The following is a 13,712-nucleotide window of genomic DNA, read 5'->3' as shown; positions in this document are numbered from 1 at the left end:
AATAATTTTAAAAATGAGAATAATATGGCTGCATAAGTGTGCACACTCTCTTATAAGTAGGGATATGGCAGTGTTCGGAATTAACCAATCCGATTCAAACTGATGTTAAATAATAGTCAATACATCAATTAAAGTGACTCTGATAACAATAGCAATAGCATTTAGACTTATATACTGCTTCACAGTGCTTTACAGCCCTTTCTAAGTGGTTTACAGAGTCAGCCCAACAATCTGGGTCCTCATTTTACCCACCTTGGAAGGATGGAAGGATGAGTCAACCTTGAGCTGCTGAGATTCAAACTGCCAGCAATCGGGAGTCAATAGGATTAGCCTGCAATACTGCATTCTAACCACTGCACCACCATGGCTCCTGATCAAGCCCATAGAAAGTTCAGCTGTTCTAGTATGATTTTTCCGAAATTTACTCAGTTGCCTCTGATAGTCGGCAAAGAGCTTACGAAGTATCAGAGAAATCTTATTGTTAGAAAGTATCAGTCAGGAGAAGGGTACAAAAACATTTCTAAGGCATTGAATATACCACAGAACACAGGAAGACAGTCATCAACAAGTGGAGAAAATATGGCACAACAGTGATATTATCAAAAATTGGATGTCCCTCCATAACTAATGAAAAAACAAGAGAAAACTGGCTGAGAGGCTGCTAAAAGGCCTACAGCAACATTAAAGGAGCATGTTGGATAATGTGTTAGGGTCTGACAAGATCAAGGTTGAACTTTCTGGCCATAATTCCAGAAAGTATATTTGGTGCAAAAACAACACTGTGCATCACCAAAAATACACCATACCCACAATGAAACATGGTGGTGGCAGTATTATGCTTTTGGGCTGTTTTTCTTTATCCCAAAATATGGCTTTAATCAAGGTGGGGGGAATCATGAACAGTTCCAAATATCAATCAATTTTGGCACAAAACCTTCAGGCCTCTGCTAAAATGCTGAAGATGGATTTCATCTTTCAATATGACAATGTCCCACATCAACAAAAGAATAGTTTCACTAGAAGATCAAAGTTTTGGGATGACTGAGCCAGAAACCGGACCTGATTCCAACTGAAAATGTCTGGGGTGAATTGTTTTGTAAGGAAGAATGAGCAAAGATTCCTAAGACAAAGTGTCCCATTTTGATAGGTTCCTACCTCAAAAGACTGAACAATGTCATAAAAGCAAAAGGTGGTTCAACAAAGGGGGCGTTGGTCTTATCTGATACGCTCCTTCTCATTGGGTGGAGATATGTAGCATCCAGGAATGGGTTGATCTCGTCTGCTTTGCTGATCGGACTGAGTCTGTTAGAGCTGTTAGGACATGCCTCTGTTGCTAGGGCTCCCCAGCTTTTCGCGAAGACTAAGTGACAGACTCGACATGTTGGCCCCAAAGATCCTTTCCGATCTGGACCGAGGACCAGATGATCTTTAGGGTGAGGCTGGATGCTATCTCCACCCAACGAGAAGGAGCGTATCAGGTAAGACCAATGCCCCTTCTCCAGAATGGTGGAGATAGCATCCAGGAATGGGACATACCAAAGCTGGCTGTCCTTATGGGTGGGCTGCAATCTAGGCTGAGGTCCCCTCCTCCATATGGACATGCTGAAGCACTCCCCAGCCAAATGCAGCCTCCGCTGAGGCGAAGATGTCCAATTTCTAGTGCTTGATGAAAGGGGAAGGAGAGGACCAAGTAGCTGCATGACAGACCTCCTCTATAGAGTCCTGTATTGCCCATGCCGCAGTCATAGTCGCGCTTCGGGTGGAGTGTGCTGTTATCCGGGAAGGTCTCAGAAGGGTCTGCAGGTCATAGGCCTTGGCAATGGTTGATCAGAGCCAGCGTCCCACCGTGGAAGGGGTGACTCTGTTGCCCAACGTGGCTGGTTGGAATGAGACAAACAGGGCCTCTGTCTTCCTTAAGTCAGCATTCCATCTGACACAGATGTGGAGAGCCCTCCTTACGTCCAAGGTGTGTCATCTTTTTTCCAAGGGGTGGACTGGATGAGGGCAGAAGTTAGGCAACATCAGTTCCTGTGCCCTGTGAAACCAGGTGTTCACCTTGGCTATGAATGAGGGATCCAGCTGCAAAGTCACTCTATCTGTGTGAAAAACACAGAGGTCCTGTCTCACGGACAGAGCCACCAGCTCAGACACCCTCCTGGCCGATGTAATGGCCACGAGGAACGCCACCTTACATGTCAGATAGCACAAGCTAGCAGATCGCAATGGTTCGTATGGGGCTCCAATGAGGGAGTTCAAGACCCTAGGCAGGTCCCATGTCGGGTACCTGTGCACCACGGGGGGACACCACGGGGGGACATAAATTGGTCGTGCCTCTGATGAATCTGCGGACTCCAGAGATCCGCATGCCAACACCGAGGATAGCGCTGCCACCTGCCTCCTGATGGTGTTAGGCGACATCCCTTTATCTAGTCCATCCTGGAGAAACTCCAGGATTTGGGCTATCATCACCTCCGTGGGAGAAATACTCGTCTTGGCACACCAGGTACAAAAGGCCCTCCAAGTGGTGATGTATATACGTTCAGTGGGTATCCTGGAGGCTTGAATTGACTTGATGACCTTGGAGGAAAAATTGCCCTCCCTCAGAGTGCTTCACTCAAGCGCCAGGCAGTCAGATGGAGCCATTGTGGGTCCGGGTGGACCAATGCCCCCTGGTTGAGTGAGGCCTCGCTCTAAGGGATCCTCCAAGGTTGGGCCACCAAGAGGTAGGACCTCTGCCTTCTCCTCCAGGATCTTTCGTATCACCCTTGGAATAAGGGGAAGAGGAGGGAAGGCATACAAAAACCCCAGAGGCCACAGGCTGTGGAGAGCATTGACTCCCTCCGCCCCCGGTGCTGGGAACCTGGCGTAAAACCTTGGTAGTTGAGAATTGTCTGGAGTGGCGAACATATCTGCCTCTGGGAGGCCGAAATGGTCCACCAGTTCCCAGAAGAGGGATGGTTACAGATGCCACTCGGCGTGGTCGATGGATACTCTGCTGAGCCAGTCCGCCTGCATGTTTGACACCTCGGATATGTGCTCCACTGTGACAGATAACAGGTGCTTCTCCGCCCAGAGTCCCAGCTGCCTGGCTTCCAGCATGAGGGACCTGGAGTGGGTTCCCCCTGCCACGTTGTCCATCAGCACTAAGATGTTTTCCGGAGACCGACTGCTGGAAGTGTTGGAGGGCAAGGTAAACTGCCCTGAGCTCCAGGCAGTTGATGTTTAGGGTTTGGTCCTTCTGGGTCCACTGCCCCTGAGCCATCTGCGACTGGAGATCGAAGAGGCTGGCGTCTGTCGTGACAGTGAGACAGCCCTTGGTGATAGCTGGGGACATCCACCAGTTGAGGGACCAGATTACCTCCTTTGGGACGCTGACCCTGGCTGGTGAGCTGCTCCTGCCTGACCTCTGGACAGGTAAAAGAAACTCTTGAAGATCTCTAGTGTGCAGGCGTGTCCACGGAATGATGGAGATGGTGGACACTATTTTTCCTAGCAACTGGGAGAGCAGGGCCAAAGACACTGTTCTCTCTCTCTCTCTGAACTCAGTCCCTGTGGCTGGTCTGCCTTTCCTGTGACCAGGGTGGATTTGATTTAAATCAACTCGATTTAAATCATAATTTTTAAAGAGCAGCTGACATCTCTCTTCTGGCACCGGCTCCTCCTCTGACCCGCTGTTGACTCACCAACAGTCCCAATATTGCAGAATATACAGTCTCATGCTACATAACTAAGATCCATTTCATGCTGATTAAACTAAATTATTAATGTATCTTAAATAGAAAACTATCTTTAGATAGATTTTTACTCCCAAAGCATTTTATTAAAATAAATTAGATAAAAATCAAAAAAATCCGATTTAAATCAAAAAAATCCGATTTTTATTTTTTTTTAAAAAATCATTGATTTTTATCTACCCTGCCTGTGACAGATACACCAGGGCTTTATCTCTGCGCCTCTTGTCTTTTTTGGCTGTCTTAGAGCCCTTGCTAGTGTCTGCAGCCTTGCCTCAAACTTTAGATCTGTGTCCAGATCTTGCCCTTTTTGAGTCTTGGTGGCTGCTGTCTCAGCAGGTCTTGTTCCTGCGCTGCCACTAGCTACCGCCTCATCCAACATTTTAAATCCTGCCTTTTTCATGCCCTTTTCTTCCTTTGAAGAAGGCTCACAGGGTCTCTGGCAGGTCTATGCTGTTTGAGCACAACGGTCCTGAAGCCTATAGGAGAACTCTTGGCCAGCTAAAAAGTGTTCTTTGTTAAACAAAATGGGAGCACGAAGCTCCACTCGGCTCAGTGGTGGGCAGTTCAAAACGGAGCTCTGAAGCCCCTTCAGACGGCGATCTGCGGCTTTTTTCCTTTAATGGGAGTGTGAAGCTCTGTGTAAAACCACTGTGCGGCTGTTCGGGTCGTAGCTACTGCTCCAGTCAGTGGCCTGGTGGTCAGGGCTCAATGGGAGCACGAAGCTCCACTGCCGCTCTTTGCGCCGTTCAAAACGCTTCCCAGAGGTGGGTGCCGCAGCACAGAGCAGTTCTCGAAGCGCAAAGCTCCTGTAATGGCCGCCCGACTCAATCAACGGCGGGAGCGTGAAAGCTCCACCAAGCAGCCTCCCTGGCTGTCAAATTGAGAGCATGAAAGCTTCGCTGCGCAGTAAAAAAGGTGGGGGGAGCACAAAAGCTCCACTTTTCGGTTTTCCTGGCTGTCAGAATGGGAGTGCAAAAGCTCCGCTTAACCATGGTGGTTAAGATAGGAGCGCAGAAGCTATACTATCTCTTAGAAAGGAGTTTGCAAGCCATTAATGCAATCCGGGCTAGCTGTGTGGAAGAAACCCCTGACAGCTGCCCTGACAGCCAAGAAGTCAATTGTCCAGTGGCTCAAGCTGAAGCCCTCACCACTGTGGTGGCCCCAGCGACTAAACCAGATGTTTTGGGAGTCAGCTGGGTAAAACACTCATTAATTTGAAGTTAGTATAGTGAAGAAAGGATCCAGGAATGCTCCTGTCAAGTTGGGAGAGAGCCTTGACATGTCTGTCCTAGCTGAGGGACTGAGTCAAAAGCTGCAGAGCCCAGCAACAGAGGCGTGTCCTGACAGCTCTGACAGACTCAGTCCAATCAGCTAAGCAGACGAGATCTACCCATTCCTGGATGCTATTTCCACCACTATGGAGAATTTAAAGGTGTGTATCTTCATGTTGTTGTTAGTTGCAAAGTCGTGTCCGACCCATCGAGACATACAATCATATTATTGTAAGTTTTTATTGTTATTTTCCCTAAAAGATTTCAGTTTTTTTTTCAGTTGCACAGCTTATATGTTATCTTAAAGGTGGAAAAAATTCTGATGTGATTTATATAAAACATAGGTAACATTGCTATTATTCCAATTGCCCTAATTATCTATTTACTTCTGCCTGAATTTCAAGGTGCCAATTATGACTATTAAAGCCTACATGATTAGTGATCAAAGTAGCAAGACAACTGTCTATCAATGCATGAATCTAACTAGTCTATAAGAACAGCTAGAGAGGATTTTCTCCAATTGATTCCTCTCTACCAATACTGTATACAAATTATACACTCACAAAAATGCTATTACTTTGGATGTGAGCTCCCATTGTGTAGAATTATTTATTGTTCAGAAATTATAGTTCCATTGTTGTTTTTCAGGCAGAAGAAGATGATATGGCTTTGGAAGACTATTTAGTTGATTTTCTCTTTTTCATCCTTCAGACTAATGATTATCTTAAATGTAGATATGATAATTTCTAAACATGGTTTTAAATGTGGACTAATTAAATGTATTCCAATTATTTTCATACTTTACGTAAGTAAGTAAAACCAGCTTGATTTCTACTAAAAGCATCTAACTCCTGTCCTTATTCATATTCATTCATATTACAATAGAATTCATATTACATAGAAACCAAAAGACAGCACAGCAAGGAGCTCTTCTTCTCCGGTTTAACATAAACTTCACATAAACATAAACAGGATCTTCAACTAACTTTTCCTGCTCAGTTCTACAACTATTATATATAGCATGTACTTGATGCTGGAATACACCAGCTCATCATTTTGTGACAACCCTTTAGAGAAGGCGTACAAAGTTATCTTATATCAGGTCAGACAATTTATTCATATAGTATAACATTTCTAATTTGGTAAAAACTTGCTAGGGTCGAAGGGCAGAAGTCCTTCTTATTACCTACTACTTCAGCCTTTAACAGAAAACATTAGATTCTTTGATCTTCTGCATGTAAACAACATGCTTTTCTGTTGAACATCAATTATCGCTAAATGATGAGTTAAAGTGAAATCTGAATCTACACCTTTCATTATGTTACCTTCCAAATAAGCACATGACATTGCCTATATTAAAATTGTTTCCATTCACCATTCTACAAACCCGAAAGTTTCACTCTGGAGTTTAGCACACTGTATTTCTTTTCATGTACTCTGCTAATTTATCACCTTAGTTTGTGTCCTAATTTCAGTCTTCTGTTATTGCTTCCAAAACATATCCATCCTGAAGAGTTGAACTATGTCAGCAATCCTTAGTCTAAGCTTCCCAATCACAAAATACACCAGAAACATTCTGCCTTCATATCACATATGAATTAAATTTGGAGAAAAGATAGTAAATTCAGACTATGAAAACAGTTTGTGTTGACTGCACATTTTGCATCTCTCTTACAGCATTAACTAATTTCTACATAACAAGTAATCTATGGCTATTATTGCTCTACAAGTGTATTTCTAGGGAACTGAACCCAAACAAGCTGAATTCTGTTTCAAAGGACTTCCATCTCACTGCTAAACCCACTCAAATTCCTTTAATGTTAAAATTTGACATTTCCTATGGAAATACCTGTGTTCACTTAGAACTATCCTTGGTGCTGAAGAATTGCTCTCTGACTTTTTACAGTTTACTGATTATTTCCATACTACTGAATTTCCAAATTATTTTTCTAGGCCTTCAGATGCATCCAGACCGTGGAAAAGGGCAGAGGTTTTCAGATAAAAATATATGCCCATATTTTACAATTACTTAATAATAACTCTGGAAAATTAACATTTTTAACAATTACCCATTCTTTTACAGTTTGTTACTGCAGTTTTAGTTTTTTTATTTTTATGCAGAAAATTAAAATAGCAATAGCAATAGCACTTAGACTTATACACACCACTTCACAGTGCTTTACAGCCCTCTCTAAGCAGTTTACAGAGTCAGCATATTGCCCCCAACAATCTGGGTCCTCATTTTACCAATCTTGGAAGGATGGAAGGCTGAGTCAACCTGAAGCCGGTGGGACTTGAACTGCCAAACTGCTGGCAATCAGTAGTCAGCAGAACTAGCCTGCAGTACTGCACTCTAACCACTATGCCATAACGGCTCTAATACAAACTCCAAAGAAAAACCAGAAAAAAATTACAAAAGTAAAGCAAACTAGACAAAAACATTAAAAAATTTAAATTAAAAGACAAAAAACAGAAACACATATCCCCTCAGTTGAGAATTGACAAATATTTTACAATAATAGTTTTCTCCCCTTGCAAATAGATCTATTATACACACATATACACACACACACACATACATACATACATATATATACATACACACACACACACATATATATCAGATTAATCAACAACTAAATTAAACTTCAAAGCTCTCTGTTAACAATCTGTTATTGTAATTAATTCATAGGAAGTCTACCACAAAATATCCAATCATTATCTCTGATCTATCCAGGATTAAATATCCTCTTTTGACACTTAATAATAAAACCATTCCTTAGGATACTCTTAATAACAATGCCATTAATTAGGGACTTTCCCAACAATTGCATCTCATTCACTAGAAGCATAAATCTCTGGTGTAGATGTTTCTTGAGCATCCATTGTTCAAAAGGTCTCTGTGAAAATACAGCGGTCATTTTGCCAAGAGAATCCAGTCCATCACACATCAGTTGCATTATTTTATTTGTGGAAGCAAAACTATCTTCAACCTTCCAAGGAAGATCAGTATAGAAGAGTAATGTATCTCCTTGGGTTCCACATTCTGATGGTACTTTTCATCTATGGTAATCCACTGAATTTTGGATAGCTGGTAGGACACAAAAATCACCCTGTTCCATAGAGTAAACAATATAGTATTACATATATACTTAGTCATAATTAGATAGCGTTTGGTATTTAAAATAGTCAATGTTATCTGAACAAAAAGATTTACCGGGATGTAACTATGAATAGGTATCTGGAGGATCGATATGACCCCCGGTTAGTCTTTATATGTGGTTGTCTTTATGTGTTTTGTTGTGTACCCATATATAACTCATATCTGTTTGATAATTACATTATATGTTTTTTTATTTGTAAATAATTAATAAAGATTAATTTTTTAAAAAAAAATCACCCTGTTCCATTGGATAGGATTGCCATAGAAGGAATAGAAAAACATACTCCTTTAAGTATCTTGGTTCCAATTTTTTTACAAGAAAAGGCAGACAGTAAAACTTATGCTGTTTGAATTATACAATTATTGAATTATACAAGGCCCCATCAACTGCAATCCCGAAGGTAGCATTGATGACGAACAAACAGGCATCCTATAACCAATCAACTCACAAGAAATTGGACCACGTCTCAGTAACAACAACCAGCCAATCAAACAGTCCAAAACCAAACCATGACTCAGAAGCATGTGAACAAACAACACTAATGCTAATTTGCATCACATATGAAGGTATTTAAAGGCCAGTGTTCTGACAGACGAGCACAATTCAAAGAGCACTGACAATGTCTCCTCGAATGGCGACAAAACGTTTGAAACCAAATTGCCAATCTCTGAGCTCAAACCAACACCCCAACTACCAACCCAAACTACTAATATTCAAATACATTTCAACTAATATTCAAATACATTTATAGAATAGAATAGAATAGAATAGAATAGAATAGAATAGAATAGAATAGAATAGAATAGAATAGAATAGAATAGAATAGAATTCTTTATTGGCCAAGTGTGATTGTACACACAAGGAATTTGTCTTTGGTGCATTCAAGTGAAACAAGTGATTCAAGTGAATTATATAAGTTTAAAGTTTAAATATAGTAGAACTCTTTAAACATAATACCAAAATACAGGTAGTCCTTGAATTATGACCACAATTGAGCCCAAAATTTCTGTTGCTAAGTGAGACATTTGTTAAGTGAATTTTGTCCCATTTTATGACCTTTCTTGCCACAGTTGTTAAGTGAATCACTGTAATTGTTAAGTAAGTGACAAAGTTGTTAACTGAATCTGGCTTCTCCATTGACTTTGCTTGTCAGAAGGTCACAAAAGGTGATCACATGATCCACGGACACAGCGTCATAAATATGAACTAGTTACCAAGTGTCTGAATTTTGATCATGTGACCATGGGGATACTGCAACAGTTATAAGTGTGAAAAACGGTCATAAGTCACTATTTTCAGTACTGCTGTAACTTTGAACAGTCACTAAATGAGCTGTTGTAAGTCAACGATTACCTGTATCCAAAATATTATTTCATTAAATTTCAATCTTTTTGATCATTGGAAATCAAGCAGATATCCTGACTCAGATGCCAGTGATCAGTTATGTTGATGCATGTGAGTAGTATAGCCTTTATTGTCATTGTACATCATATATACAACGAAATTGGTTTAGCCTCTCTGGTGCAATCCATAAAGTTGAGGGTGCTATACTCAGGGAGTTGCCTCTAAAGAAGTCACGCTTAATCCGTTTACCTATATAAAATATATAAACTTTCCCATTTTAATGACTGAATTTAAATGTAAATTAAAATTTGGATTAAACATTGACTATTTCCAGTTATATAATCAAAATCAGAACACATAACAGCAAAATATATTTCTATCCTTATTATAGCCAGCTTTTTGCAACCTTTCATGTACTTTCCTAGTCAATTCTGACCTGCAAGATAGGACTTGCAAGACAAACAGAAAACCTGATGATAGAAAATGCAACATTATTTATTTTTGTTCTAAGACTAGAGAAAAGGTTAATATGTCTGTAATTCTGTGTCATTTAAATTGTACATATATTCCTTCAGCAACTCAGAGCTAAATGGCTTCTCTCTTTGCACAGACTGTCTAATGACTACGCTTTCACATACCCAGCATATACTCCTCCTACTCAACACCCACACATAGTACAATCTGCACAAATGTACACCAAGCACATAATCTTTATGCTCTTACTTTCTTCCTAAACCATACAACAGGGACCTCAGTGTAACTGTGACTTGTCTTTCTATCATACAGAATGTGTTTTTCAAATCAACCCTTATGTTCTCTCCATAAGGAAGGTTATGAGAAAAAATTGGAAGTCATTTGTAGTGTATTTAATTGGATAACCCCATTTTTAAAAATAGTCTGCAATTCCCAGATTCTCTTAATTAAGGGCAATCAAATATCTGGTGCAGTTAATAGAATGAAACTGCTCTCCCTTTTTTACATAAACTCGAAACCGTGTTTGTGTGCATAAGCATAAGTGTATGGAAGGAGGAGTATAGACATTTAGCAAGCCATATGTCTGGTACTGACACCTTTACTCACTAACTGTACTGCAGCAAGAACAGTGGAGCATGACTGGAAACTACATCTTATCTTTCATCAAATCCTGTTGGAGCAATCCCAACTGCAATCCAATAGTCAATGTCCCTTTTTCTGGAGATGAAATGGGCGTTGTACTTACCTGATACGCCCCTTCTCTGTTCTGCTGTCATGGCAGTCAGATGTGGGTAATAGACAGGTGGCTGACAATAGGACCGAGTCTACTGGAAGTCAAAACTCTGCCCTTTCATGCTTGGCTCTAGTTTTGAGGCGAAGGTGTCCAGTAGACTGATGTGTCTATAGAGATATAAAGGAAAAAGTGAAAGAGCCACCCTCCCCAGGAGCTCCCTCCTATACCGACCAGGGTGGGGCTGACTGCCGTGACAGCAGAACAGAGAAGGGGCATATCAGGTAAGTACAACGCCCATTCTCCTATTAGCTGTCACGGCAGTCAGACGTGGGACATACCAAAGCACATGTCCTATAGGGAGGGATCCGTTCGAACTCTCTGCAGCACCCTTCTGCCGAAAGCGGCATCTGCAGAAGCGTAAGTGTCCAACCGGTAATGCCGGATGAAGGGTGTCACCGAGGTCCAAGTTGCCGCCCGACAGACCTCTTCCAGCGGAGCCTGGGTCGCCCAAGCCGCTGATGTGGAAGCACTTCTGGTGGAATGTGCTGGAATACAACGGGGAACAGGTAAGGATTGAGACTCATATGCCGTGGAGATCGTAGTTCTGAGCCAACGTCCCACCGTGGTAGCCATGACTCGAGACCCCATGGACGAAGGCTGGAAGGAAATGAAGAGGGCTTCGGATCGTCGAAAAGACGAGGTGCGGGATATATAAATCTTCAGAGCTCTGCGCACGTCAAGGGTATGCCAGACTTTCTCCAGGTGATGACGTGGAGAAGGGCAGAAGTCTGGAAGGATGAGCTCCTGAGCTCTGTGGAAGGTAGAATTAACCTTTGGAATGAATGCAGGTTCTAATCGGAGAACCACCCTGTCCTTGTGGAAGACGCAGAGATCGGATCGAATTGAAAGAGAGGTGAGCTCTGATATACGTCTGGCCGAAATGATCGCCACCAAGAAGGAAACTTTGAAGGATAAAAACTTCAAGTTGACGTCCCTGAGAGGTTCAAAAGATGGTTTGGTGAGAGAGTTGAGGACCTTGTTAAGGTCCCAGGTGAGGAACCTGTGAACCACCGGAGGACGGAGGTTGGTAGCACCCCTCAAAAAGGCACAAATAAGAGGATCCTTGGATAGTGAGTTCTCAGGACCAAGGTCTAGTACCAAGGATAAGGCTGCAACTTGGCGGCGTAGAGTGTTGGGCAAAAGTCCAGAGGCGAAGCCTTCTTGTAGAAAATCCACAATTTGAACCACCGAAACAGATGAGGCATCCAAATGGCGTTTGGAGCACCAACGAAGAAAGGCCTTCCATGTTGAGTCATAGATACGAACTGTCGAGGGTCGTCGAGCCGCCAGGATAATGGGAATCGCAGCTGGGGACACGTTGGAATTGATCAAACGGAGCCGCTCAACCTCCGGGCGGCTATATGATAAGACTGGGGTTCCGGATGAATAACGTTGCCTTGACGCAATACAATCTGATCGTCCGGAATCCGCCACGGAGGGACCACTGAAAGAGATACAAGGTCCGCAAACCAGGGTCTGCGGGGCCAATGAGGTGCAAGAAGTATGAGTTCCGCCTTCTCCTGCAACAGTTTGCGAACCACCTTGGCTATCAGAGGGAGAGGAGGAAATGCATAAAGTAGAAGGCTCTGGGGCCAAGGGCTGCGAAGAGCGTCCACCGCCTCTGCTGCTGTCGAGGGAAACCAAGAATAAAAGCGAGGTAATAGGTGGTTGTCGTTGGAGGCGAACAGGTCCACCTGAGGAAGGCCAAAACGAAGGGTTATCTGGTGGAAGAGGTGGTGCGGGATGCTCCATTCCATGGGATCCAGTTGGAAGCGGCTGAGAGCGTCGGCGTGGATGTTGTCCTTCCCTGCAATGTGTTCCGCTCGCAACGAGATCAGGTGGGTCTCGGCCCACAACCCCAGCCGAAGAGCTTCCTTCATGAGTAATCTTGAGCGAGTGCACCCCTGCCTGTTTATATGTGCCTTGGCCGAGATGTTGTCCGTGAGGACCAGCACATCCCGACCCAAGACGTGAGCTTCAAAGCTCAGAAGAGCCAGGTAGACTGCTCGAAGCTCTAGGACATTGATGTTGAGGGATCTTTCTTGGGAGGATCACCGCCCTTGTGCCGTGCTCGAGCCGAGATGAGCTCCCCAGCCGTGGAGACTCGCGTCGGTAGTGATGACGGTTCGCTGGGGCTCAAGGAACCTTGAACCCTTGGCCACCACCGGAGACGTCCACCAGGCCAGGGAATCGACCACACATGAGGAAGCTGGACCCTCAGGGAGGTGGGGGACGATGGGTTCCGTTGGTAGGGCAGCAGCAGCCATTGAAGCTCCCGGCTATGGAGGCGAGACCAAGGAATGATCCCGTAAGATGACACCATCTTCCCCAGCAAGGTGGAGAGGTCCGACAAAGAAGCAGCCCTGCGAAGCCGGCAACGACTAGCAAGAGAGGATAGGCTGGGTTGTCGATCCGGGGACAGGGAGACCTCCACTGTGATTGTGTTGATGACAGCCCCCAAATGCTGAATGTGGTCGGTAGGTACTAAGTGGCTTTTAGCCCAATTTATGGAAAAGCCATGGGTCTGTAAAATCGTAATTGTCTTATTGACATCTAATATCGCCTGGGTCGGAGAAGAGGACAGGATGAGGATATCATCCAGGTAAAACATGGTTCTGACTGGTATAGAAGAAATATGAGCTATAAGGGAGGCCATGACCTTGGTAAAAACCCTTGGCGCGGAAGAAAGGCCAAAGGGTAGGGCAGTATACTGAAAATGGCGTCCATTATGGTAAAAACGAAGGAATTTGCGATGGGCAGGCCGAATTGGAATATGGAGGTAAGCCTCTGTCAAATCAATTGATGCCATTAAATCCCCTTGTCTGATACTCAGGAGAATGGTGTGAAGCGATTGCATCTTAAACCGGCGATAAACAATGTGCCGGTTTAAGGACTTTAAATCAAGAATTGCTCTCCAACCCCCCGAAGCTTT

This window comes from Pituophis catenifer, unplaced genomic scaffold (genome assembly GCF_029215685.1).
Source record: "Pituophis catenifer annectens isolate HBS135680 unplaced genomic scaffold, rPitCat1.0.hap2 SCAF_1, whole genome shotgun sequence".
In the NCBI taxonomy this organism is placed as follows: Eukaryota; Metazoa; Chordata; class Lepidosauria; order Squamata; family Colubridae; genus Pituophis; species Pituophis catenifer.
This window is presented reverse-complemented; position numbering follows the sequence as displayed.